This window comes from Triturus cristatus, chromosome 6 (genome assembly GCF_964204655.1).
Source record: "Triturus cristatus chromosome 6, aTriCri1.1, whole genome shotgun sequence".
In the NCBI taxonomy this organism is placed as follows: domain Eukaryota; kingdom Metazoa; phylum Chordata; class Amphibia; order Caudata; family Salamandridae; genus Triturus; species Triturus cristatus.
Window position 1 is genome coordinate 835,392,703 of NC_140589.1, and position 23,734 is coordinate 835,416,436.

A 23,734-nucleotide genomic window follows, 5' to 3' on the forward strand; every position below is an offset into this window, starting at 1 on the left:
AAGTCATGTACAACTCCGAATGCATAACGTGAATCAGTGTATATGTTGACTTTCTTATTTGTGGCTTGAATACAGGCTTGTGTCAGAGCGATGAGCTCTGCTGCTTGAGCTGACAAGGTATTTATGCAATATGTTTCAATGACTTCAGTGTCTGTTGTGACTGCATACGCGGCCACTAGCTCTCCTGTACTTGTTCTCATACATGAACCATCTACATACAACGTCAGGTCTGGATCTGTCAATGGGACGTCTGTTAAGTCTTGTCTGGGTTTCGTCGTGATAGTAATAACTTCAATACAATCATGTGCTAGTGGGTCTGTTCCGTTTACTGGCAAAAGTGTGGCAGGATTTAACGTATTACAACGTCTGATTTCTATATGTGGCTGAAACAATGTTAATTCGTAACCGGTAAGTCTTGCTATAGTCAAGTGTTGTGTTTGCGTTCGGTTCACAAGAACCTCTACTGCGTGTGGTACTTGTACTGTCAATGGATGTCCTAATACTATGGCATCGCTTTGTCTGATTGCTAAAGCTGTCGCTGCCACTGATTTCAGGCACGCAGGCAGAGCCTGAGCTACTGGATCTAATGTACTAGAGAAATAAGCACATGGTTTATGTGATCCTGCTTGTTCCTGAGTGAGTACTGACAAAGCAGTACCTTCGCGTTCTGTAACAAAGAGTGTAAACTGTTTACTGTAATATGGTGTTGCTAGGACTGGTGCTTGACATAAAGCTTTCTTTAGGCTTTCAAAAGCTTGTGTATGTTCCTGAGTCCAAGGGAGGACAGTCGATGTGGCCGCCTCCTGTGTTGTCAACTGAATGAGTGGTTTTGCTAGAAATGCATACTGAGGGATCCACTGCCTACAATATGAAGTGAGGCCTATAAAAGCCCGTACCTCCTTTTGTGTCTTGGGTATTGGCATGTTAGCAATTAACTGGATGCGATCTGACGTAAGCTGCCTTCCCTCCTTGGACAGCGAGTGCCCAAGGTAAACAACTCGCTGGACACAGAATTGCAGCTTAGAAGGGGACACCTTGTGCCCCTTTTCGGCCAAAAATTGTAAAACCGTCAGTGAAGCTTTTTCACATTCAGGTCCGCTTCTAGCGGTGATCAGCAGATCATCGACATATTGAAGCAGGGCAGTGTTGACTGGCATGTGGATACTGTCAAGTTCTCGTTTCAGTGCTTGGCTATAGATGCTGGGGCTTTCTGTGAATCCTTGAGGTGCGCGTGTGAATTTAAAGCTTCGTCCATTTAAACTAAATCCGAACAAGTATTGGCTTTCCGGATCTATTGGGACGCTGAAAAAGGCATTCTTGAGATCAATTACAGTAAAGAATGTTGCTTCGGAATCAATGGCTGTCAGTAATGAAGAAATGTCTGGAACTACGGGGTATTGTGGTACAATACATTTATTTAATTCGCGCAGATCAATAACCAATCGATATACTGGCGGGGCTTTTGGATCAGTTCGTTTAAGAATCGGAATTATCGGGGAATTACATACATTGGAGTCGGTTTCCACAACCACTCCTTGGGTAATAAGCTCGTCAACGATTTGCAGTAAAGCCACTACAGCATCTGGGGGTAACTTGTATTGTCGCATTCGTGGTAGTACCACTCCTGTCTTTAGTGTGACTCGATATGGTGTAATGTTCATGCAACCAACATCTGTAGGGCCTTGTGCCCATAAATGTGTGGGTAAAGTCTGCAGTCGGTGATCCATGTCTCGGGACACATAGTGCCCTTTGAAATCACGTAAAAACAATCTTACTCCTTCCGGAGAACAACATATTATAGCTCCTAGAGCTTTCAATGTTTTTATACCTAACAAGTTTTCTGGACATGATTTAGTAAGCAATAAATCTGTAGTTCGTGTCAAGGGACCAATCGTAAGTGGAAGAGGCTGTGACACTTCGTTAATGATAGGTTTTCCTGAAAAACCAAGGGAAATATTCTGTGAGCCTGAGAGGGGTGCCCCTGGAACTTCACTACGTTTTATGGTTGTTCGGCTTGCCCCTGTATCAAGTAAAAATTTTCTATTTTGGCCTAATAGTTCACTGTGTACATAAGGTCCTTCTTGATCTACAGGGACCTCGATAAGGGGTAAACCAACTTCCCTCTCTAGGCTGTTTCATGAGTATCGTTGATAATCAGGGTAGTCATACTGTGCGGTCTGGTACATCTGTCGTGTCGTTGTTGGTGTGGCAGCAATAGGCTGCGGTGGTGGAGCTGGCATAGACTGTTGCGGAGCTGGCATGGCCTGTGCATGCTGCGGGGCTCCTTGTTGGTTCTGATCCTGTCTAAGTGGCCGTGGTCTTTCTTTTGTATTACCTATGGCGATATTATGTTTTAAAACCGGACAGTCGTGTACATAATGACCTGGCTGTTTACAATAGTTGCATGTCCCTTTTACAGAACCTACTGAAACACTGGACTGTGTCATACCCTTTTTATGACTGTCAGCTGGAACTGTCTGGGAAACTAGCATTTTCATTTTCGTGTCTTTCATGCGTCTTTGTTCATGTTCTTGTTCCTCTCTAATTCTATTGTGATGGTACTGTAGCATTTGTAACATTTGTGACGGAGTGTTACCTTGCCAGGTACTCTCGAATTTCAATACTCTATTCTTAACTTGGGGCAAGGCATTTTCAACTAATTTTGTCACAAACAGATGTGGATACGATTCGCTACTTGCTTTTATTCCACTATTTATACCAAAACATTTTTCGAATCGGGCATAAAAATCACTAGTGTCCTCATCTTGCTTTTGTTTACAGGCTGAGATTGCACCCCAGTCTTCCTTTTTCGTAGTTAATAAACGTGGCAGTACCTGTACTAATAAACCTGGTAGTATTTTGGTCTTTTCCCCAAGCCCTAAACCTGGACCTCGAGCTGTTTCTTCGTTTTCTAATGCTGTCCAATCTATCTTTTGGTCTCCCACCTCCCAATCCTTTTCTTTGAGTTTTTCATAAATGCCCGCAGGCATTAATACCTTTAATATTTTCATAATGTCGGGATAGGTATACTCTCCCATGAGCAACATGTCTTTAATTTCACGGTGGAAACCCGCTGGGTCTTTGTCATGACTGGGTACCACTTTCTTCATTTCTAATAGTTCCATTTTAGATATGGGTGTGTATACAAACACACGTTTAAACTGATTGTCATCACCTTTTATCGGGTGCACTTCGCGTAAGGGATTCTGTCTATCCATATAATACGTCGTTCTTTCCTTGATGGGCAGTGAGACATGTTCGGGGCATACAAAAAGAATGTACTGCTTTCTGTATTCTAGTATTTCTCTAATTAACTCAGTACCTGAACCTCTCCATTTATTCGTGAGTAATTCGGTTAACATATCAGGTAAGGGACCAGGATCGGAGTGTTGGCTTTTATATAATATAAGGAGTTGTTGAATCATGTAGATACCAGCTAAACGCTGTTCATCTGGGGTGAGGTTCAAAAACGTGTGTGCTAGTGTATCATCACTATATTTTCCGGGACTGTCAACCCAGTGAACAGCTGACCTGGCTAATTCTTGTTCGTCCATAGAATCGAGTATATGATAACCCCTTCGTTCTCGGAGTAATTTGTCAGCGGCTTGGAACGAATGTTCGGGGGACCTTATATTTATTATAGGGGTTTGGAAATTTCTGTTATTTTCTGGACGTATCGGACGTATCGGATCAGTAAAGCCTCTGGTATTATTATGGGGTCTTCCTTTACTTACATAGGCCATAGTTTCTAACTGTCCTGTGGGCAGTTCTAATTCTTCCTCCTCCTCGTTTTGTTCAGGCTGGTCTACCGCCAATCTTTCTTCGTGTATTCGTTCTACTTCTTTGCGGATCTTTCGGCACATAGCTACTATACTTAGTAGTTTATCATGTCTCCCCTCTGATATATTCCGACTCCATGTGGTAAGAATTCGCATTTCTTCCGGATTTACCCCTGGTCGGTCTTGATTTCTGACCACACAATTTATGAGGAAACGTAACAGTTCCCCCTGTATCTCCACTTTCTGGTACTCCATGGCTCTATTAATACTTTCAGAATCTCGCCCTGACTGGATAAAATGATATATATTTTCTAAATGTGTAGTCATTCCTGGTAGCCTCCCTAAATATATTGCAGCTCGTCGGATACGTAATGAGGCCAGCAGCATTTCATCCTTTTTGCCGGGCACAGGGTCATATCTACAATCTACTAGAAGTTCCTTAAGCATGTCGGGAGTTACTAGTTTGGGCGTACGTTGGTGGGCTATTTCTTGAAAGGAAAGTTTATTTACTCTGGGTGGCGTGGAAAAAATGTTTGTTGTACCTCCTGTAGCACCGCCTGGGGTGCTGGATGTGAAAGGATTCGTTGAACGTGATATAGCAACCATAGGTGTGGGTACAGCTGTAGAAACAGATGTGCTTGCCGGAACTTGTATCGGAGTTTGTTGTTGTGGAGGTACAGACGGAGGGTCTTGGCGTTGAACCCCCTCGGCAGGCGGTCTATGTGGTGCAGTATTAGCATACTCGGGAGCTGCGTCGTCTAAATAAGAGGAAAGAAAAACATCTTCTGCGGTTCTGGGATGCCCTTTGGGATGTGATTTTATCGGAAACAACGGAGGTGGCAAGTCTTTTGGTATCTCCGGAGTAGCCTTAGGTAACCCTTCGGCCAGAAGAGGATACATACCATTCATAAGGGCATTTCTTTGTCTGTCTACTTGTTCTGCTTTTGCTCGGGTACCTTCTTCAATTAATAGATTTTCTCGGACTTTATTTGAATTCTCCTTACTCTTCTCTTCCTGTCTGCGTGCTTTTTCTGTACGTCTATACGATTCTTTACGCCATAATTCAATGGCATCTTTCTGTGATTGTCTAGCTTTCTTTTTCCATAATTCTTCCTCTACTTTCATGATGCAATCTGCATCCCAGGTCCCAACTGCGGGCCACCTCTGACTTTCTGGTAATTCCTTGGTGTAGTCTACCCATAAATCAAGAAATAATATGGCGTCTAGGCCATGTTTATGATACATGAAGTACCCTGGAGTGTCCCTAGGAGGAATGGGAACAGCTTCTTCGAGTACCCCTTTTCTAGTTTTGATCTGTCTTAATTTAGAAAAGAGCGGCATATTGAGAACTGATCTGATACCTAATTTTGAACACGTTTAATACAACAAAACACACTAATGAACAGTCATTCACACCACAATATGCAGAACGTATTTAAAACATTTAACATTTAACATTTAATGAACAACAATGATGGCCATTTAGGGATCTAGTCACTAAGCATAATACTCGGCACTAACTAGGTATTCTGAATTATATACTAGACATACTAGATATACTGCTAAACAGTACAGATACACTGCTGAAACAGTGCAGACCGGATTTGTGTACCCAAACCCGTCTTGACCGGCACAACCTATGTGCACGTCAGAACGCCTCCCCGACAATGGTACTCACCGGGTAGCTCGGAACGGAAGGCCTCGGAACTGAACTTGAACTGGACTTGGACCCGACTGGACTCGACTCGATACTTCGGAACTTCGGAACTTGGTGGGCCTCTGTATACCTCGGATCTTGCTCTCTCAGCTAGGCTCTGGTCGGGATACTTCGCACTTCTCACCGCCTCGTCTGGGTGTTGATCGCAGCCTCAGTTACCCCCGCTCGGCAGGAGGGAGATACAGGAAATCCTGTGGGTACGCGTTGTTGTCCGTCCAGCTGTGGCAGGAGACCGGGCCTGCAACGCACCTCCGGCGCGTGAGATGAGAAAGTGTCCCTATTCGGGCGCCATATATGTGGTAAATAATTTAATTACCGGAACTTAATTTGATGCGGAACATTAATAAGAATAGCTCAATAAAATAAGAGGCAGAATCCGTGGTATTAGAGGTTCGGAACGGGCTTTATTCCTATACAAAGGAACATAATTCGAATTATGGGCCTTCTATTCCATCACCACGAAAGTTCAGGAAGGAAGGAACATATATTATTGACAGGTAATCATTTTTATAGAATAGGCATTACAGTAAAACAGATGCAGGAGGCGTAACAGTTGATAACAGAGATAAAGGCATACATGCGTAACTAAAATGGGTGTAACTAGGCGTAACTAAAGAACGTCATTAGGTATGATGTCACAAATGGGTGGTTCCATGAAAGAATTTCGCAATGTCAGCAAGAATACTTGGCAGAGATGCGTGCGCAGCAGCATGACGTGTGAGTTGACGTGCAACTAGGGGGAGAATGGGACTTGACATTTAGCTCTACATGTGGAGACAAAAGTCTGGGGTTATGTCAACCTAATCCCAAATCATATCTAATATCCTATGTTTAAAGAACTGTGTTATCCAAAAAGAGAGGTCTCTTAGGATAGAATCTTATTCTATACTGACTATACTGACTGTTAGTGCGTGCACAAGCGTCTAAGTGTCTACACTAGATGCGAGGGGGTAGGAATATTCCATGGTAACGGGGCTATGAATTACTTGCATGAGGGCAGCGAGGCCTGGCCCCTGTGCACGGTAGCTGGAGGAATGTTTACTTAAACTGCTAGAAAGGAATGCATCGGATGAGGAGCGAAGGAGATAATCTCGAAGGTGAAATACAGTTTTTGGCAGGCGACGGGCTGGATCAGGCACCGTTAGCCGCGCAGGGAGTAAGACAAAGTTCATGGTCACAGATGCAGGCTCAGACTGGAGCTTTCAGAGGCAGAAGGCAAGAAAAGGCTTGGTGGCAGAATCAGGGCCTACTCGCCTGAATCTGTAGAAATGTGGGAAGTGAACCATATAAAGCCGGTGGCCTTTTATACTTAGGAATAGAATATCCGGCCCATTCATGGCGGATCTGAAAGAGGACATGTTGACGGTGGACGCACATGTATTTGCGTCTTCATAACTGGAACTGGAGGGAACATACATGTACTTGTGACTTATACATGAAACCGTTGGGGTCCAAGATAGGGGACATAACCGACCATAAAAATCCATATTTCCACACTTGCCCAAATGCTGGGTGCTTTAATTAAAGCTATGATAGTTTTTACTGAGTTGCCAAAGAGATTACTTTTTATAATAAATTTTGAATCCCTAATATAATAACTAACAAACTTTAACTTGCTTGAGATTCTTATTGTGTCCTATTGGTTGTCACCTGAAACTGTGCAATAGAGAAAGATTTAATGTGGGACTTTTTGGTAAGTTGGCTACCAATTAATGGTCCTCATTGAGCAGCTGACTGATGTATCTGAATACCCTAAATTCCACCCCTCCTATCGGTGGAACAAGATCCATCGGCAGACCGTCACCTCAGGGTTAGATGGTATAAGAACGCATCAGAAAAAGATGAAGAAGAGTTTACTGTAATCATAAGAGGGCCCAGTGCGATTAGAACAGTGGTAGTTTGATTTAGGTTTCACCAACGGGTTTGTGTTTTGCATTCGGGTGTATATGCGTGTGATAAGTTTTCTGGGAGAGGAAGATTTCAACACATTTTCCAGTGCAGGTAGCGATGGAAGAGCTGCAGGGAAGCCATCCCATAGGGCACGACACGCTGCGCGCAGTTTATGATATAAAAAAAGCTCGGCAAAAGATATCATCCTTTCTGCACCTGCCTCGGGAGGCGGCCTGAACGTATCTCCAGGATATAGATCCGCAAACGTGTGCAGATTCATGTCATGTGTGAGGGCCTTACTGACCCCATCCCGAAAACAGGGCAGCATTGGATTCTGTGCCAACGGGATGGAAGGAGCGTATAGCAGCGGAGTGTCAGCTCTTTTTCGCAACTCTCCCCAAACCCACTGTTGAGTCTCGCCCGTATCTATGTCTCCGTGGGGGCGTTGTGGGGCCTGGTAAAGCACAACCTTAATCGGAACAGGGGCAACCGCGTCAATCTCAACTGCCACAGGGGGCTGGTAGGGTGTCGGATGGACCCAATAATGTAGAAATTGGGCCTGAGCGCATAGGGCATATAAATGCATATCTGGCGCTGCAAAGCCCCCTTGTCGCAACGGGAGAGTCAGTAGGTCCCAGGACACCCTGGCCTGACCCCCCGCCCAGACCAGGGCAATCAACTGTGATTTGAGGGTGTTAAAAAAACTGTTGTGGGATTGGGATATGGACAAACAAATATAAAAACTTCGGTAAAATAACCATTTTGGCTAATGCTATCTTCCCAGCCATTGACAGTGGCATTTTGGACCACATTTTAACCTTTTCTTCTAACCAGGTGACCGCCCTACCAAAATTTAGGTTCCATGTCTCTTGCGTATCCCTACTCACCCATACGCCCAAATATTTAACTGCCTCGGCCTCCCATCCCAAAGGAAATTCAGATACCACCTGGGGCGTTCCATCCATCAGGGGAAACACCACCGACTTTGCCCAGTTAACTGAGACGCCGACTAGGCCTCCAAAGCGAATAAACTCTCTAAGGACCGGATCTAGGTTTTCCTCGGGGTCGATGATGTATAATGTCACATCATCCGCATAAAGCGAAATGAGCAGGCTTCTAGTGCTAAAGCCAATACCACGGGCTGTGTGGTGTTGTCTAATGCTGGCGGCTAGGGACTCCATCGCAATAGCGAATAGTAAGGGAGAAAGCGGACACCCCTGCCTGGTACCACGTGATATTGGGAATGGATCTGAAAGCAAGCCATTCACTCGAATCCGGGCCACCGGCAAAGAATACAGCAGCCTGATACGGTTAATGAAAAGCGGGCTGAACCCCATGCAATTTAGAATGGCAAACAAGTAAGGCCACTCAAGCGTGTCAAACGCCTTTGTGGCGTCTAGGAAGACAACGGCAGCATGCACTTCTGGATGAAGGTAATGCAGCGCTGAGAAGATGGTTCTCAAATTGTGAGCAGTCGACCTCTCAGGAATGAACCCCGACTGGTCGGGGAGCGCAATCATGGGGAGCATAGGATGTAGTTGATTAGCAATCAGCTTTGCAAGGATTTTAACATCCACGTTTATGAGCGAAAGCGGCCTGTAGGAATCTATCTCCGTTTCTGACTTGCCAGGTAATGATTATTGCTTCTCTCATGGACTGAGGTAGGACACCCTCCTCCAGAGCCTGCTCATACACCGCCAATAACCGAGGGGCCAATTCTTCCATGTAGGTCAGGCCGTCTGGCCCCGGAGCTTTATCGAGCGGCAGGCCTTTTATAACCTGAGCAACATCTTCAACTGTAATGGGGAGATCCATATATTCTCTATGGTTTTGATTAAACTAGACTAGGGCAATAGAATCGAGAAATTCTTGCATCCCCTCAGGGCATGTTTGTTGGGTAGCAGTATAGAGGTGAGAATAAAAGTCAGAAAAGGCATCCAAAATGCCCGTCTGTCCCCTGATGACATCCCCTTGAGTATTATGCAGTTCGTGTATGAACATGGCGGACCTAGAGGGGCGGATCATGCCAGCCAGCGTGCGGCCCGGGCGATCGCCCTCGCCATACCTCCGCGCCTCAGCGTATTTGCCCAGGAACTTGACCTCACGTTGGGCCTCTTCGGCAAATTCCATCAGCTGGGCCTTAAGGAGGGCGGCATCATCAAGCTCATTGGTGGAATAGAATTGTTTTTCAAGATCTTTTATCTGGGCTTCCAGGGAACTAAGTGTACCTCTAATTGCCTTCAGTACTCCCGCCTGTCTAGCAATGCACTGACCTCTAATAACAACCTTAAACGCCTCCCACAGTGAAGCCGCAGTGTCTACTGAACCTGTATTATTAGTGAAATAGTCTGTAAAATCCGAACGTATTTCCTCTTTGAAGGCCTCATCAAGCAGAGCATGTGGTGGAAGGCGCCAAGTAAAAGCATGGGGGGTGCACCGGGGATTTGCATCCTCAGCAAGGAGGGGGCGTGGTCCGATAGGGAGCGTGCCAAATGTGAGACCTCCGAGGTCCATGCAGCTATGTCTCGTGAAACCAACTAGAAGTCCAACCGAAACCAGGCACTACGATGGCTAGAGATACACGTACCCTCTCTAAGTAGGGGGTGTCACCCCCACCAGATATCCAGTAAATCACCGTCAGACATTGTTGTGTAAGGCGGCACTCGCATTCGGATGTAGAGGACGAGCAGTGCCATGTCTGTCCAGTTCATCGTTTAAAATAGCATTAAAATCTCCACCCCATAATATCGTATTACAACCTGTCATTTTGACCCTAGTCCAAATGTCATGAAAAAACTCTGGTGAGCCTACATTGGGGCCGTATACAGCTACTATCGCTAGTGAAATGCCACTCAGAATACCACTTATGAGAAGAAATCTCCCCTCAGGATCTGCATAGGTGTGTCCCTCTCGCCAGTCCACTCCCCGCATAATCAACACAGCCACCCCATGGGCATAATTAGAATACACAGAGGAATACACATTACCCCACCTGTTGTGACGTAGCCTCTGTGATGGTGTAACATTGAGATGTGTTTCCTGCAATAGACAAACATCAACATTGTGTCTGGCTAAAAAGGCATGTACTAATCTAGCCTTCCTATTGTCATTCAACCCTCTTATGTTCCATGTAAGAACGTTTACAGTATTAGCGTGACATCTAGTGTATTAAGCCCACATATGTGGCATCTACGGTGGCAACGCGACATCACCCAATTGTAGTTCAAACGACCTGACCCATGACTGACAAACACACTGGCTGCGAACAATAGAACATTCCCTACCCACCTCCCACTCCAACCCACCCAATCAGGTTGTAGAGTACCCTTCCCAACCCAGAAAACGAAGAACAGCTAAGCAATAAAGGGAAATTTCCCATGAGGGCGTGGAGGCACCGGCAACTCCCCTGTTCGCACAGGGTGGCCGAGAGTTTTGCAGAGAGGCTGTCTGCATTTATAACCAATAGCAGGTTCTATAATAAGTCCTCGGGCTGCGGAACTACAGGGTGCCACACATCAACACCAGAGAAAGTTGAAAGAGAAATAAGAGAGAAATGAAAACAAGAATCCATAGTCGTGTTAGCCCCTAACTAGCTCCATTAAGGCATATTTATACTGCTAGCAGATTCTAGGAATACCCGGTCAGTCATTGTCACTGAGCTGATCCTCTGGAGATTTCCCTGCCATTCGGGTGTCTTTAAGTTTTCTTCCACCGACATGCTTGGCGAACTTTAAGGTGGATTTGGCATCTGTAAAGTAGTGCGCTGTACCCTTGTGTGAAACCTTTAGCTTGGCAGGGTATAGCAGAGAGTAGGGGCTCTGTGCCTGCATAAAAATACGTTTGGCGGGAAGAAACTCTCGACGTGCTGCCTGGACCGCTGGAGTGAAGTCAGGATAAAAGGAAATATTGTTACCTTTGTGGGATATTTGGCCTTTTTCCCTGACCAGACGCAGAATAAGTTTGTGGTCCTGATAGTTCAACAGTTTTGCCAGGATTGGTCTGGGTGTCGCACCAACGGGAGGCTTAGGCCACAGAGATCTATGTGCCCTCTCCACAACGAATACTGATGACAAATGAGGATCAAATAGTTTGTGCAATAGATCCGACACAAAAGTCTCCATCTTAGAAATGGCGGTTGTCTCCGGGATTCCAGTAATGCGAAGGTTGTTCCTCCTGGACCTCGCCTCCAAATCATCATTCTTGGCCCTGATGATCCCCAGCAACATGTCCATATGAAGCAACTGCTCTTTAGTGTCCACCTGGAATTCATCGAACTCCGTTTGCCAATTGTCCAGAACATCTACTCGAGTCTCATGTGTCGCCACTTGCGTCTTAACAGAATCTAGCTGTGCAGTTAGGGTATCCAATTTGGTGTCGATATTACGCAAGCTGGAGTGCATCTCCAGCATGAGGGTCCGCAGATCTTCCCCTTGATCTTCCGCCAACAACTCATGCTGACCATCCCCCTGCGCATCCGAGTCCGGCTCCGTATGCCTTGTGGCGCGTTTGTTCTCAAAAGTTAATTTAGGTTGCTTGCCATCTTGCTTTCCCATGTTTCCGGTGGCTAGGAATGCGCAATAAGCACGATAGTGTCCTCACCTGTACCTATCGGGCCCTAGGACTCACAACTTGACACCAAGCACGGAGCTCGAATAGGATATCAGGGGCCTCCGGGCCACCAATGCAACTACACACCTCACCGCAGGGATCACGCAGGTCGAGGCGCAGACAGTACCTCAAAGACTTCGATCTAGGCCAGTCTTCCCCACAACTAGCAGTGAGTCAGCGCAGTAGAAGCAGCGGCAGTTTCGGGAAACAAAGCTCACAAAGGCGCAGTGGTCAGGGAGCACCAAGTCTCAGCAACACATAGGGCACAACCCGCCACACCAGTTGCCCACAGCCATGTATCAATTTGCAGTGGTGTTATCTTGTCCGTGCTGGCATTAGCTGCGGCAAGTGCATAGCAGATCGTGCCGTAGTCTAACCGACCTTGAACTGCTGCCCCAGGCAGCGTGGCTTAAAGAGCAGGAAGGAGTCCGATGATGGGGGCAGCGGGTGTGTAGGGCCTTAACAGAGACGGCGGGCTCACCGCTGATGTTTCTTTGCACCTCGCCAGGCGCCCCCCACAGTGGCGCGCACTCACAGCCAAAGTATAGCGCACGTAGCGCCAGACGTGGCCTCAGCACGTCGCCAATCACCCACCAGGCTAGGCCGTACTCAATTTTTAACTTCGGTGTTCACGGCCGCCAAATGGCGGCCGCGGCCGCAGGGTCAGCGCGTCTCGGGCGCCCTCAGACACAGCCACACGGTTTCTTGGCACACCACAGCCCTCTGCAACCAACGGGCCCAACTCACTGTGCAGATCCTACGGGGCGATGTTTTCCGGGTTACCGCAGCCACATCTCCAAGCAGGGCCCGGGTCCCAGCAGCAGCCGCGGGCTCGATTTCGGAGTCAGCCCAGCCACGCCAGGGAGCTCAGATCGCGGGCCCCCGGAGGTGCAGCAGCCGGCCGCACAACTCGGTCCAGGAATATGCCCGAGCCTCAGAAGCTCCGGTGTTCGGGTTCACTGCCTCTCCACAACCCGGGGAGCGCTAGCAGGCGCCTCAGCAGCTCTCCGATTGCAGGATAAATACAGGATTACGTCCCGGCTGGCGGAGCTCACTCAAAGAGCGGCCATTCTGCAGCGCGGCAAACCACGCCCCCGTGGTAGCGGTAGTTAGTGGCTTCTGTGCGCCAACACAGCTTACTCGCCCACTGAATATGACTGAGGGATACAAGTGTTATATCTCAACAAGTAGAAACATTAATTTAATCCAGGAAAAAGTATGTGGAATACTCCATTAGCAACCCATGAAAACATGCAAAATAAAGTCTGAAAGTAGGCTTGAAAACTCCTTAAAACTATTTAGTTTATAAATAGCTGCAGAGTCTTGACTCCTTGTGGTGACAAAATCAGCATGATTTGGGGTTGGTTGTCAGGCAGCTCCACAATATTCCACCTGCAGACATCGTTACTTCCTTCTTTTACATCCCGAGAAAGAAATTGGAGCTGAACCCATGTGGCAGCCCTAAGAAAGACCCTTCACAAAGAGTCTGAATATTGGTCTGCTGCTAGGTCTATCAAAGTGATGATATTTGGCTTTAGAAAGTGGACAGAAAACTTTGCAACTTAGTTGTCCACATCACATGACTAAGGTATATACATACTACATCTGAGGAAAAACCCTGGGAAAAGTATGTTAAATAGTCTCTTAGTAACTCATGAAAACATGCAGAATGAAGACTGAAATTAGCCCAAAAAACTATTAAAAGGGATTTCATGTGTAATTAACTCTAGAGCTTTAAATTCTTGTGATGTGGATGATGAATGGAGTAGGTGAAAGAGGAAAATCCCAACTGAAATTGAAGTAACAGCTTTGCTTCCTACCACAGCCGTCTGAAAACTAATAGTCAAACAGAGCAGATGAGCATAGTGTTTAAGGTGGGAAACTACATTTTACAAACTGAGCCTGCTTTGAAATTAGGTACAAAGAGGCTACAAAATACTCCATCTAGAGACATCTTTACTTTCCTCTCATATCTTGAGAAAGAAATTGATGTTGAACGTAGGTGGAAGCCCTTGAAAACACCCTCCACAAAGCTTTTGAAAAGTGAGCTGCTCATTGGCCTACCGAGGTGAGATTTGGATTTAAAAAGTGGTGTGAAAACTTAGTTTACATGTTACTTGTCAGTGAACATATCTGTGGTATACTAGTACTACATCTAAAGCAGCCGAATCAGCAGTTTACTCCCAGGAGAGAGGAAAAGAGATAAAGCATTTAATGTGTAATCAACTCTAGTGCTTTAGTTTATTGTGGTTCGTGTGATGACTGGTATTGGTGGCAAGGGAAAATCAAAACATAAACTGAAATAACTTGCTTCTGCTTCCTAATATATTTGTCTGAAAACTCATAACTAAACAGAGCAGACAAGCGCAGGGTTTAAGGTGGTAAACTGCACATTCTACCGAGTCAACAAGGTTTGGAGTTGGGATTCTTACAGGTTCAAAATATTCCATCTAAAGACATCTTTACTTTCATCTCTTCCATCCTGAGTAATAAATTGGAGCTGAACATATGTGAAACCCTTGAAAACACCCTTCACAAACTGTCCAATAAAAGGCCTGAGCAGAGTTTGCGGAGTTCCGCGTGACAAAAAAGCTCTCCTGCGCTCCGTGGAGTTATGCAAGCGGTGAAGTGAGGTAACTCACGCTGCTCATGCTGATTGTTAGCACTGGGTGTTTGTCCTGCATTGTAAAATCAGTGTGAACTGCACCACGTGCAGTGCAAGAGGGCGCAGTTTCTTTCTGCCACTCGAGTAGATCTTCTACTCAAGCGGCAGCTTCCTCAATGCGAGCTGCAGGTTTCTCCCCGTGAGCGGTGGCGACCTACCACGACCATCGGTGTTGAGAACTCTTACCGGGAGGTGGTATAGCGTTGGATTTTCCTCGCTCCCTCTCACCAACTTAATGTTGGTGAGCCGCATGTAAGGAATAACTTCACTCCATGACACACTGCTGAGGTTTTTGGAACTCTGTGCTCTAAACGGAGCACGGAGTGGGAAAAACTCCACAAACGAAGTGGAGTTTACCGCCCAGGCCTACCAGAAAGAAAGCTGTATCTAGGCCTACTGAAAAGGTGATATTCACTTTTAGAAAATGCATTTATCACTCACTTTACACCTTACTTGTCAGCTGAACATGAATGTGGTATACGAGTACTACATGTTAAGAAGTAGAAAACGCAGTTTAAAGTGCGGAACAGTTTGTTAAACAATGCATTTTGAATCTGTGATAATGTGAAATGCAGTCCGAAAGAAGGCCTGATAAGTATTGAAAATCATAGTTTACACTTAGCAGTTTTACCAGTCACTGGTGGTCTTTAGAGCCAAAACGTTGCTCATGCCTGCAAGTTTAACATGTAGACTACTAAGATGAAGAGCTAAAGCCAGGAGAAAGATATGGAAAGGCAGTTTAATTTCAACCCCACATAAGGATACACCTGAAGTGAGTTGTGACATGTCAGAAGAAATGAAAACCGAGCATAGTCAAGGGAAAACCACTCGCTTATACACAGATCAACCCTTTCCTAAGCATTGTGAAACAACCAAATATGGTTTGGCGCCAGCAGTTCTAAAACCAGTGAAACCATTTCTTCCAGAGAGGGACTGCAGGATTTCTGTTCAAACCCTCTTAATATTGTATTTGGATAGTGTAATGCTCTGGTCCATGGCCTCTCACACTCCATACTGCCACCCCTTAAGGACATTATACACACAACACAGTACATCTCAATCAGGGCCTGAAGAAATATGTTCATGTAACCCCCTATTTTAATAGAACTCCATTGACTCCCATTGCTGGTCTACGCTAACTTCGAGAGAAGCTGAATCATTTACAAAGGCATCACGACTAGCAGCCCCGCTTATCTTTCAGACAAATTCACTAGCTGTTGTAGTTCTCAGGACACCCACAGGCAATAGACTGCAAGCTAAGAAATGTATGGGTACCCCACCGACATCACTGACTGATGATGAGCACCTTACACCCCCTAGATGTTATGTATCCTATACTGTGTATCAAATCTTTGCGAATTATTATTGTTGCTTGATATATGTACTGTCTCCTAACTATTTCAATGCTCCTCGATATGTCGATACCACTTAATAAAAAGATTTATAAAAAAAAGAAACAAAAAATGTATGGGTATGAAAAAAGAAGGATACAAAGACTTTCATCTGCGCATGCGGAGAAGTCCCACATATTTCTTGTGGTGGGGTAGCCTTCTTGCAGAATTATTTTCCCCCGCATGAAGAAAACAGAAATCAAGGAAGATGTTTGTGGCATTTTACTGATAAACTACCCTTCCAACTTCAGAATTCCTACGCAGATAATCCACAGTGGCAGAGTTATCGGACATGGTTGTATGTCAGAATATTGTATATATAGTCTGACACAAATATTGTGTCCTAAATATTCTGTACACAATGAGGTCCTAATGGGTGTAGACTTTCTATTACTAATTCAAACAGGACATTATTATTGTAAATATTTATGTCACATAATAGTGTGAGAATGATTGATATTCTAGTAGCAAACCCCCGACACAAACATTGGGTGCAACATTGGTAAAAATTGTAACTTTCCTAAGTGAAATTCTGAGGTCATTGTGAATCGGTTTTTGCACCGTAAATCACGATGTGCCGCGACATATGATTATTTATAGTGAACCCCACTCACAAAGGAGCTGCTGAGAAACTGTGATAGATAAGACTTTCATAGTAGTCTCAAAGAATTCCAGGAATATTTATGAGGACTCAGTGCTTAACCATAAGAACTCCTTATGCACCTGTGTGGTATTTGGCACACTGAAGTGCATTTACACTGTTAAATGTTTTTGTTTGTGTCTGTTATGGAAAATAATATTCCCCTTAGATAAACCCCTACATCAGCACCAGCTTTGTGGTGTTCTTAAATCTTTCTCACCCTAAAAACAGATTTCCAGCTGCCCTTGACTCAAGTAAGTATCTTTTAGGTTCATTTTGAGAATATACTTGCAAAAGGTTTGCATGTATTGTCCCTGAACCCCGTGACCCCAAATAAGCCAGTGTGTGGGTGTTCACCAGCTCTTACAAGTTTCCTCATTATGGAAAGCCCTAGCCTGCTCCTGAGGCGCAATGGGAATGGTCTTTGAATCAATCTGCTGGGGCAAAAAAAACGCCAAGACTGGCTCATTTAACCAGGAACCAGGAACATGATTATAGATGAATGTCATTTAGGGGTCGCAGCTGGGCCCCCAACCTTGCCCATCGTGACTCCTGCCACTTCCTTTGCTACCCCTGGCCTCGGATGTGGCAAAATCAGTACCAGGAACACTGATTTGGGTTGGGCTCCACTTTCCTAGTTTTCTGTCAGTGTTTTATTGAATAATATTTTAAATGTATGTTATGTGCATACTGCAAGTGAGAGTTTGTTTATGTGTGAGAGAGAAGAGTGTGTGTGTGTGTATGCGTAAACGTGTGTGTGAGTGAAAGTAAAGGTCAAATGGCATGTGATGTCACTTCCGTTACTCCTGGCATTTTGGTGAATTGACGTTCATGTGATTATAAACTGCAAATGCACTGTTTGCAAACCCAAGTTACAATTAGGTACCAAACACCTTTTTAATCGGGTCTTGCAATTTACAATATCTTGAATCGCCCCTAAGGGTCTGGTAGGCAGGAAGCCTTGCGTCAGAAAGAGAGCAGGCCGGTTCCCTTGGCTTCCGTGAAGCAGCGAATCCCGATGAATAGACAAGGCTTGGGTCCACCAGCCATCACCGTACATATGTTCCACTGAATAAGGCAGCAGGCCTTATGCACTTAGCAGCGACACTGAAGAGACTGCCGGTTAATTTTCGATGACAGGCTGCCTCGGCAATTTGGCCAAGTGCACGGGCAGCAAAATTGCTAACCTGTGTGGTGACATTTAAACACATTTAGGCAAATACCACAGGCTGTATATATTTGAGGGGCCATATTATATTTGCAAATTCCCCTGCAATGGCGGTGGCATTTTGTGAACCTTTCGAGAAGCTTTTCTGAGGGTTAATTTCTGTTAAAAGGGAAGGTCATGTACGCATTGCCTTCGACTAACAGAATTATACGGCAGAGCGGAGTGGTAAAAAGGCTGTCATTTCACCTGTAATAAGGAGCGCGCTTAGAGTTCGGAGGGAGCCAGGCTCGAGAGGGAATACCAAATACAGGTATTAGCTGAAGTAAATTCTCACAGTTTTTACTCAGTGCATCATGGGTGGGTAGGAGGCGGTTTCAATTCACCCCTGAAGATACTTTAAAAAATATATATATTAAACACACTTGGCAATATTGTTGGCTTCTTTTTCATCTGCACCGTGTGACCTTTGACAATTTCGGTAACATCCTGCAGGTAATTAAGTTTATTTTCCAGGAGTGTATGTAGATGGTGAGGGCTGTTCTAAGCGGGTAGGGCGAAAGGGGGGTGTCAATGCTCTTTGCCCCAGACCCGTCACCCACTGATGGCTCTAAGCTCCCGGTACAACATGTGGTTTCCTAATAAAAACAAGCATTGAAAACTCAATAGGTCTCGCCTTTGATTAAGTTAAAGCCATTTGCTTTGCTAATGGTCTTGTATAGCAAAGCAAATGGCTTTAACTTAATCAAAAGCGAGACCTATTGTATTTTCAATGCTTGTTTTCCCCTGGGACTGCCTTATGGAGTCCTAAGGACACCCAAGGGCAAGCCGGCAGTCGCAGCTGCAGGGGGTTTAACTCATGCTGCTTTACAGCTTTCCCTACAACCTCTTACTTTATCCCCAGTCCTCCCCCTTCCTCGTCGCCCTGAGGCGGGTTTCCCCTAGGGCAGGGGTACTCCTAGTACGGCCCGCGGGCCGCCAGCGGCCCGGCAAGCCTTTCTTGGCGGCCCGCGGACCTTGCAGACATCGTACCGGTGTTTTTTGTTTTTTTTAACAGTGTCAACAGACACAGACTCTGCTCTGTGGGGGCCCAGGGATTCAAGCGATAGTCCGAGTGGAGCTGCTGGGCGCTAAGAGGTGAAAAACAACAAAGCCTTGTTATCATGTAAATGGTCTCTTAAAGACCTGTGAAGTACTCGGTTGGGGCTGTGTGTGTGCCCTGGAAGGGAAGCTGCCTCAGCTGCCACACAAGCGGAGAGGAGGGTGCAGGGGGGGGTGACAAAGAATGACAAGAGAACAGCAGGGTGTGAGAGTCGGGTAAGGGGACATAGGGTGACAGAGGGCAGTAGGGAGACAGAAACAGACAGAGACAGATAGAGATAGAGACTAATAGAGACAGGGACAGACAGAGACAGATAGGCAGAGACAGGGACAGACAGATAGAGGCAGAAACAGACAGAGAGGCAAAGAGACAGACGGAGAGGGAGACGAAGAGGGAGACGGAGAGGGAGGGCGACAGAGAGAGAGGGAGACGGAGAGAGAGAGGGAGGGAGATGGGAAGAGAGAGGGAGAGGGAGGGAGACGGGGAGAGGGAGGGAGACGGGGAGAGGGAGGGAGACGGAGAGGGAGGGAGACGGGGAGAGGGAGGGAGACGGGGAGAGGGAGGGAGACGGGGAGAGGGAGGGAGACGGGGAGAGGGAGGGAGACAGAGAGGGAGGGAGATGGGGAGAGAGAGGGAGGGAGACTGAGAGGGAGGGAGACAGAGGGAGGGAGACGGAGAGGGAGGGAGACTGAGAGGGAGGGAGACAGAGGGAGGGAGACAGAGGGGGGAGAGGGAGGGAGACGGGGAGAGGGAGGGAGATGGAGAGGGAGGGGAGGAGGGGCGGGGAGGGAGGGAGACGGAGAGGGAGGGAGACGGAGAGGGAGGGAGACGGAGAGGGAGGGAGACGGAGAGGGAGAGAGAGAGAGGGGGAGAGAGAGAGAGGGGGAAAGAGAGAGAGAGGGAGGGAGAGAGGGAGGGAGAAAGAGGGAGGGAGACAGGGAGGGAGGGAGACAGAGGGGGGAGACAGAGGGGGGAGACAGAGAGGGGGAGACAGAGAGGGGGAGACAGAGAGGGGGAGACAGAGAGGGGGAGACAGAGGGGGAGACAGAGAGGGGGAGACAGAGGGGGAGACAGAGAGGGGGAGACAGAGGGAGACGGAGTGGGAGGGAGATGGAGGGAGATGGAGGGAGATGGAGGGAGATGGAGGGAGATGGAGGGAGATGGAGGGAGACGGAGGGAGACGGAGGGAGACAGAGGGAGACGGAGAGGGAGGGAGATGGAGGGAGATGGAGGGAGACGGAGAGGGAGGGAGATGGAGGGAGACGGAGGGAGACGGAGGGAGACGGAGGGAGACGGAGGGAGACGGAGGGAGACGGAGGGAGACGGAGGGAGACGGAGGGAGATGGAGGGAGATGGAGGGAGACGGAGGGAGATGGAGGGAGATGGAGGGAGACGGAGGAGGGAGGGAGAGAGATGGAGGATGGAGGGAGACGGAAGAGGGAGGGAGACGGAGGAGGGAAGGAGACGGAGGAGGGAGGGAGATAGAGAGAGGGAGAGAGAGAGATATGTGTATGCAGGGTCCGGTGGCTCAGTGGATGAAGGCGTCCGCTGCAGGGACCTGTGTTCCACCTCATGGTCACAGTTTTTTTGTTGCTCTAGCCCCGCCCCCTCCCCCAATGACCCCGCCCCCAAGGTGCGGCCCTCGGCCACAAACCACACTGTAAATTTGGCCCCCAAGAGAAAGTTTGTGAGTACCCCTGCCCTAGGGCCTCACTGCTCAATTGTTGTACTGCTCGTCGCACCGCATTGTTCTGATCCTTCTTGCCGCCATGTTCTGTTCAGTATAAATATTAAATATTTTCATGATTTTTATTTTTCTAAAATGATTTGATTCAGCAAATTAATTTACATGGCGTATAACGGTGTTGATGTTTTGTATACCTTTGCTTTTTGTTTCAGTGATTTGGCAGTGCGCCTTCCTTCTGAAATGTATACGTCTTATTTTCTGACGTATGCTCCAGTACTATCCGTTATTTCCAGACTGAAGTCAATACAGCAGAGCAGCAAACTTAAGTGTCGGTCCAGAGATTATAATCAGCTGAAACCCCAGCTGTCGAGAAAGAGCAGCGTCAAGGGAGTTTCAGCACCTTGGCCAGCACCCGGCGTGTCTGCGGAGAGAGGGAGGGATGTACACGCGCAGGCTGCATCTCTGACAACATTCACACCACGCTGTCTGCTCCCGCTGTTCATTCACACATCCCTGCAGCTGGTGATCGAGCAAAGTACACAAAATAGCACGTGTGCATCACTGCACGTACACACGACACAAGTGCACAGGGGCTCACATATCTAGCTGCGTGCTTCAATGCAGCTGGAGATACAGTGAAGTGCATAGAATGGCACAGGTGCACCGCTGCGTGTACCGAAGAGTTCTCACGATGACATGTGAATCACTGCATTGCACTGGAGCGCCTGGGTCATCGCATTTCTTCTAGCAGCTGTATGCGTCACTTCAGCTAAGTACACAGAATACCCCACGTGTTTCACTTCAACTTTTTTTTTTTACATAAGAGTACACATTATATAACATTTGTATCGCTGCACGTACACAAAAATGCGTGGGACATCGCATACCCAGTATTGTGAGCCTCGCTACAGTTGCAAGTCGTGCCGACAACTTAGAATATAAATCTATATTGAAGCACAAGAGTGCCCAGCATTCATCGTGCGTGCCCCTGCAAGGTGTAACGTGTGTCCTACCAGCTGCAAAGGCACCAGTATACACATGAAACCACATCTGTATTACTGTATTTGCTGGTCTATGCAAGCTATTCTGTGCGAATCACTGTGCGGAGACTCACACGTACACAAGTGTTGCACCAGACTCCTACGAGCTGTGTGTGTCGATGCAGGTCATGAGTTCCAATACAGCAACCACCAACACAGCCGTCCATCCTTCAGAGGGTGGAAAATTCAATGCCATTAAACTGGGTAACGGTAGCACCTGCTACTAGCAACACTTAAAGTCATCAATCTTACGACGCCATGTGTTACATAAAATACATTAATAATATTGCCATCCCATTTAAATTAATTAAATGAAACTATTTTTATCTACAACTCTTATCTAAAAACGCGTTTCAGTTCAATGCTTCTATTGTTTCATTTACTGGCATTTAAACGAAGATGTCAAAAAGAAACATGGAAAATGAAATCAAGTTAGAGTGTAACTGATCGGGGTCGTGCTCTGGTGTTTAACTAATGCCGCATTACCCTATTTCATTAAAAAAAAGAAGCGCGCACGTGTAAAAGCTATTGGCGTGGCCGTGAAATCGATCGCGCTAAGGCCACGCTAATTAAAAGCACGCCCACCATGCGCGCTCGTGTGAAAGCTATTGGCACAAGCAAAACAAGATGACGTCGGACTGTCCACTGCCCGTACGTACGCGTGCATGTTTTGCTTTGCGCCAATGGCGAGAGCTGCCATGGTTGTCCATCCGTACGCGTGCATGTTCAGCTTTGGCTGAATCGATCGCAAAAGGCCCTCGCATGGCGAGGGCAACGCATGCGCGCTGCTAACGCCAGGCGAGACCTAAACAGGTCTTTCCTTCTTGATGAAACAGATGCTGCAATACTAAAAGCTGGCGTCAAATACTTTGTTTGCCCTTTCCCCAGCGTACTTGTTTCTTTAATTATGAGCTCAATATCAATGGGAGACCAATAAGGGTGCCGAAAAAAATACAAAGCCCTGACCCAACAAAAGCTTCTGATATGCCTGTAGATAGTTGAAAGCATATAGTTTTCCTGCATACTGCAAAGAGTCCATGCGTGGATTTGTGGGACAAACAGCTGGAACTTCGTAAAAACAGAGATGGGTGGAAGTGCTTAGATTAATCAGAATCACTCTAAATACCAATAGTTAACTTCTCATTCCCTTCTGCTAATATGTGCCATTGCAGCCAGTCATCAACCACAGGTAAATCGATATTGGTTGCACAATGCACAATTCAGGCCAAATTGCTAGGCGATGTCTTTCCTGAATGGTAACACAAACAACCCCATACACGTTTTGCCTTTATTGGGTCTCATTGGTGAGCTGCAGCGTGAGTCCTTACGGCACAGTGAAGCAAAACAACTTAGGTGGGACATTTGCTATACAAGGAGACAAAGCAAACACAAGGAGATGATGGCCGGAGCACTGAAACTTTTCAGACACTCGCCCCCAGTCACAGATCTGGGTTGAATCCATCATTTTTTAGCTCACTTCGCCACCACAGTTCAGACACAGCTATATGCAAATCAGTCTTGACCCTGTGCCTCATGGGAACAGTCCAGCTCGAACTGCCAAGCCATGTCTTCCGTGGACCGGAAACAAGCATCCTGGGACCGGTTTCAGACTAACAGCCCTCATCAGACAGATTAGCTTGATTCCAGTGGCAAAGTGAGCAAGGGACCCACGTCTGGGCATACCCTGCCAACTGAGGGCAAACAAAGCAAACACAAGGAAATGATGCATGGAGCACTGAAACGCTTTGCTATAAAAGGAGACACCCGTGAACAATTGCTGATGTTACATGCTGATATATCTACCACTAACAGGAACGTTGAAAAAGAAAGGTGGGAGTTGGGGGCGATTTGACATTTCTTCCTCACATTTTCTTTAATGTGGGTCATTGTTTGTGTAACAACATCTGTTACTATGATCTTGCAGACTTCAGAACCACAAGTGCTTGTTCTTGGTGGGAGAGTTGCATTGTCATTCTTAAAACATAGGACTATGTCTCATCCACCATCTCGGATGCCCTCAACTGCTCCAAAACACTCTTTAACATGGTCA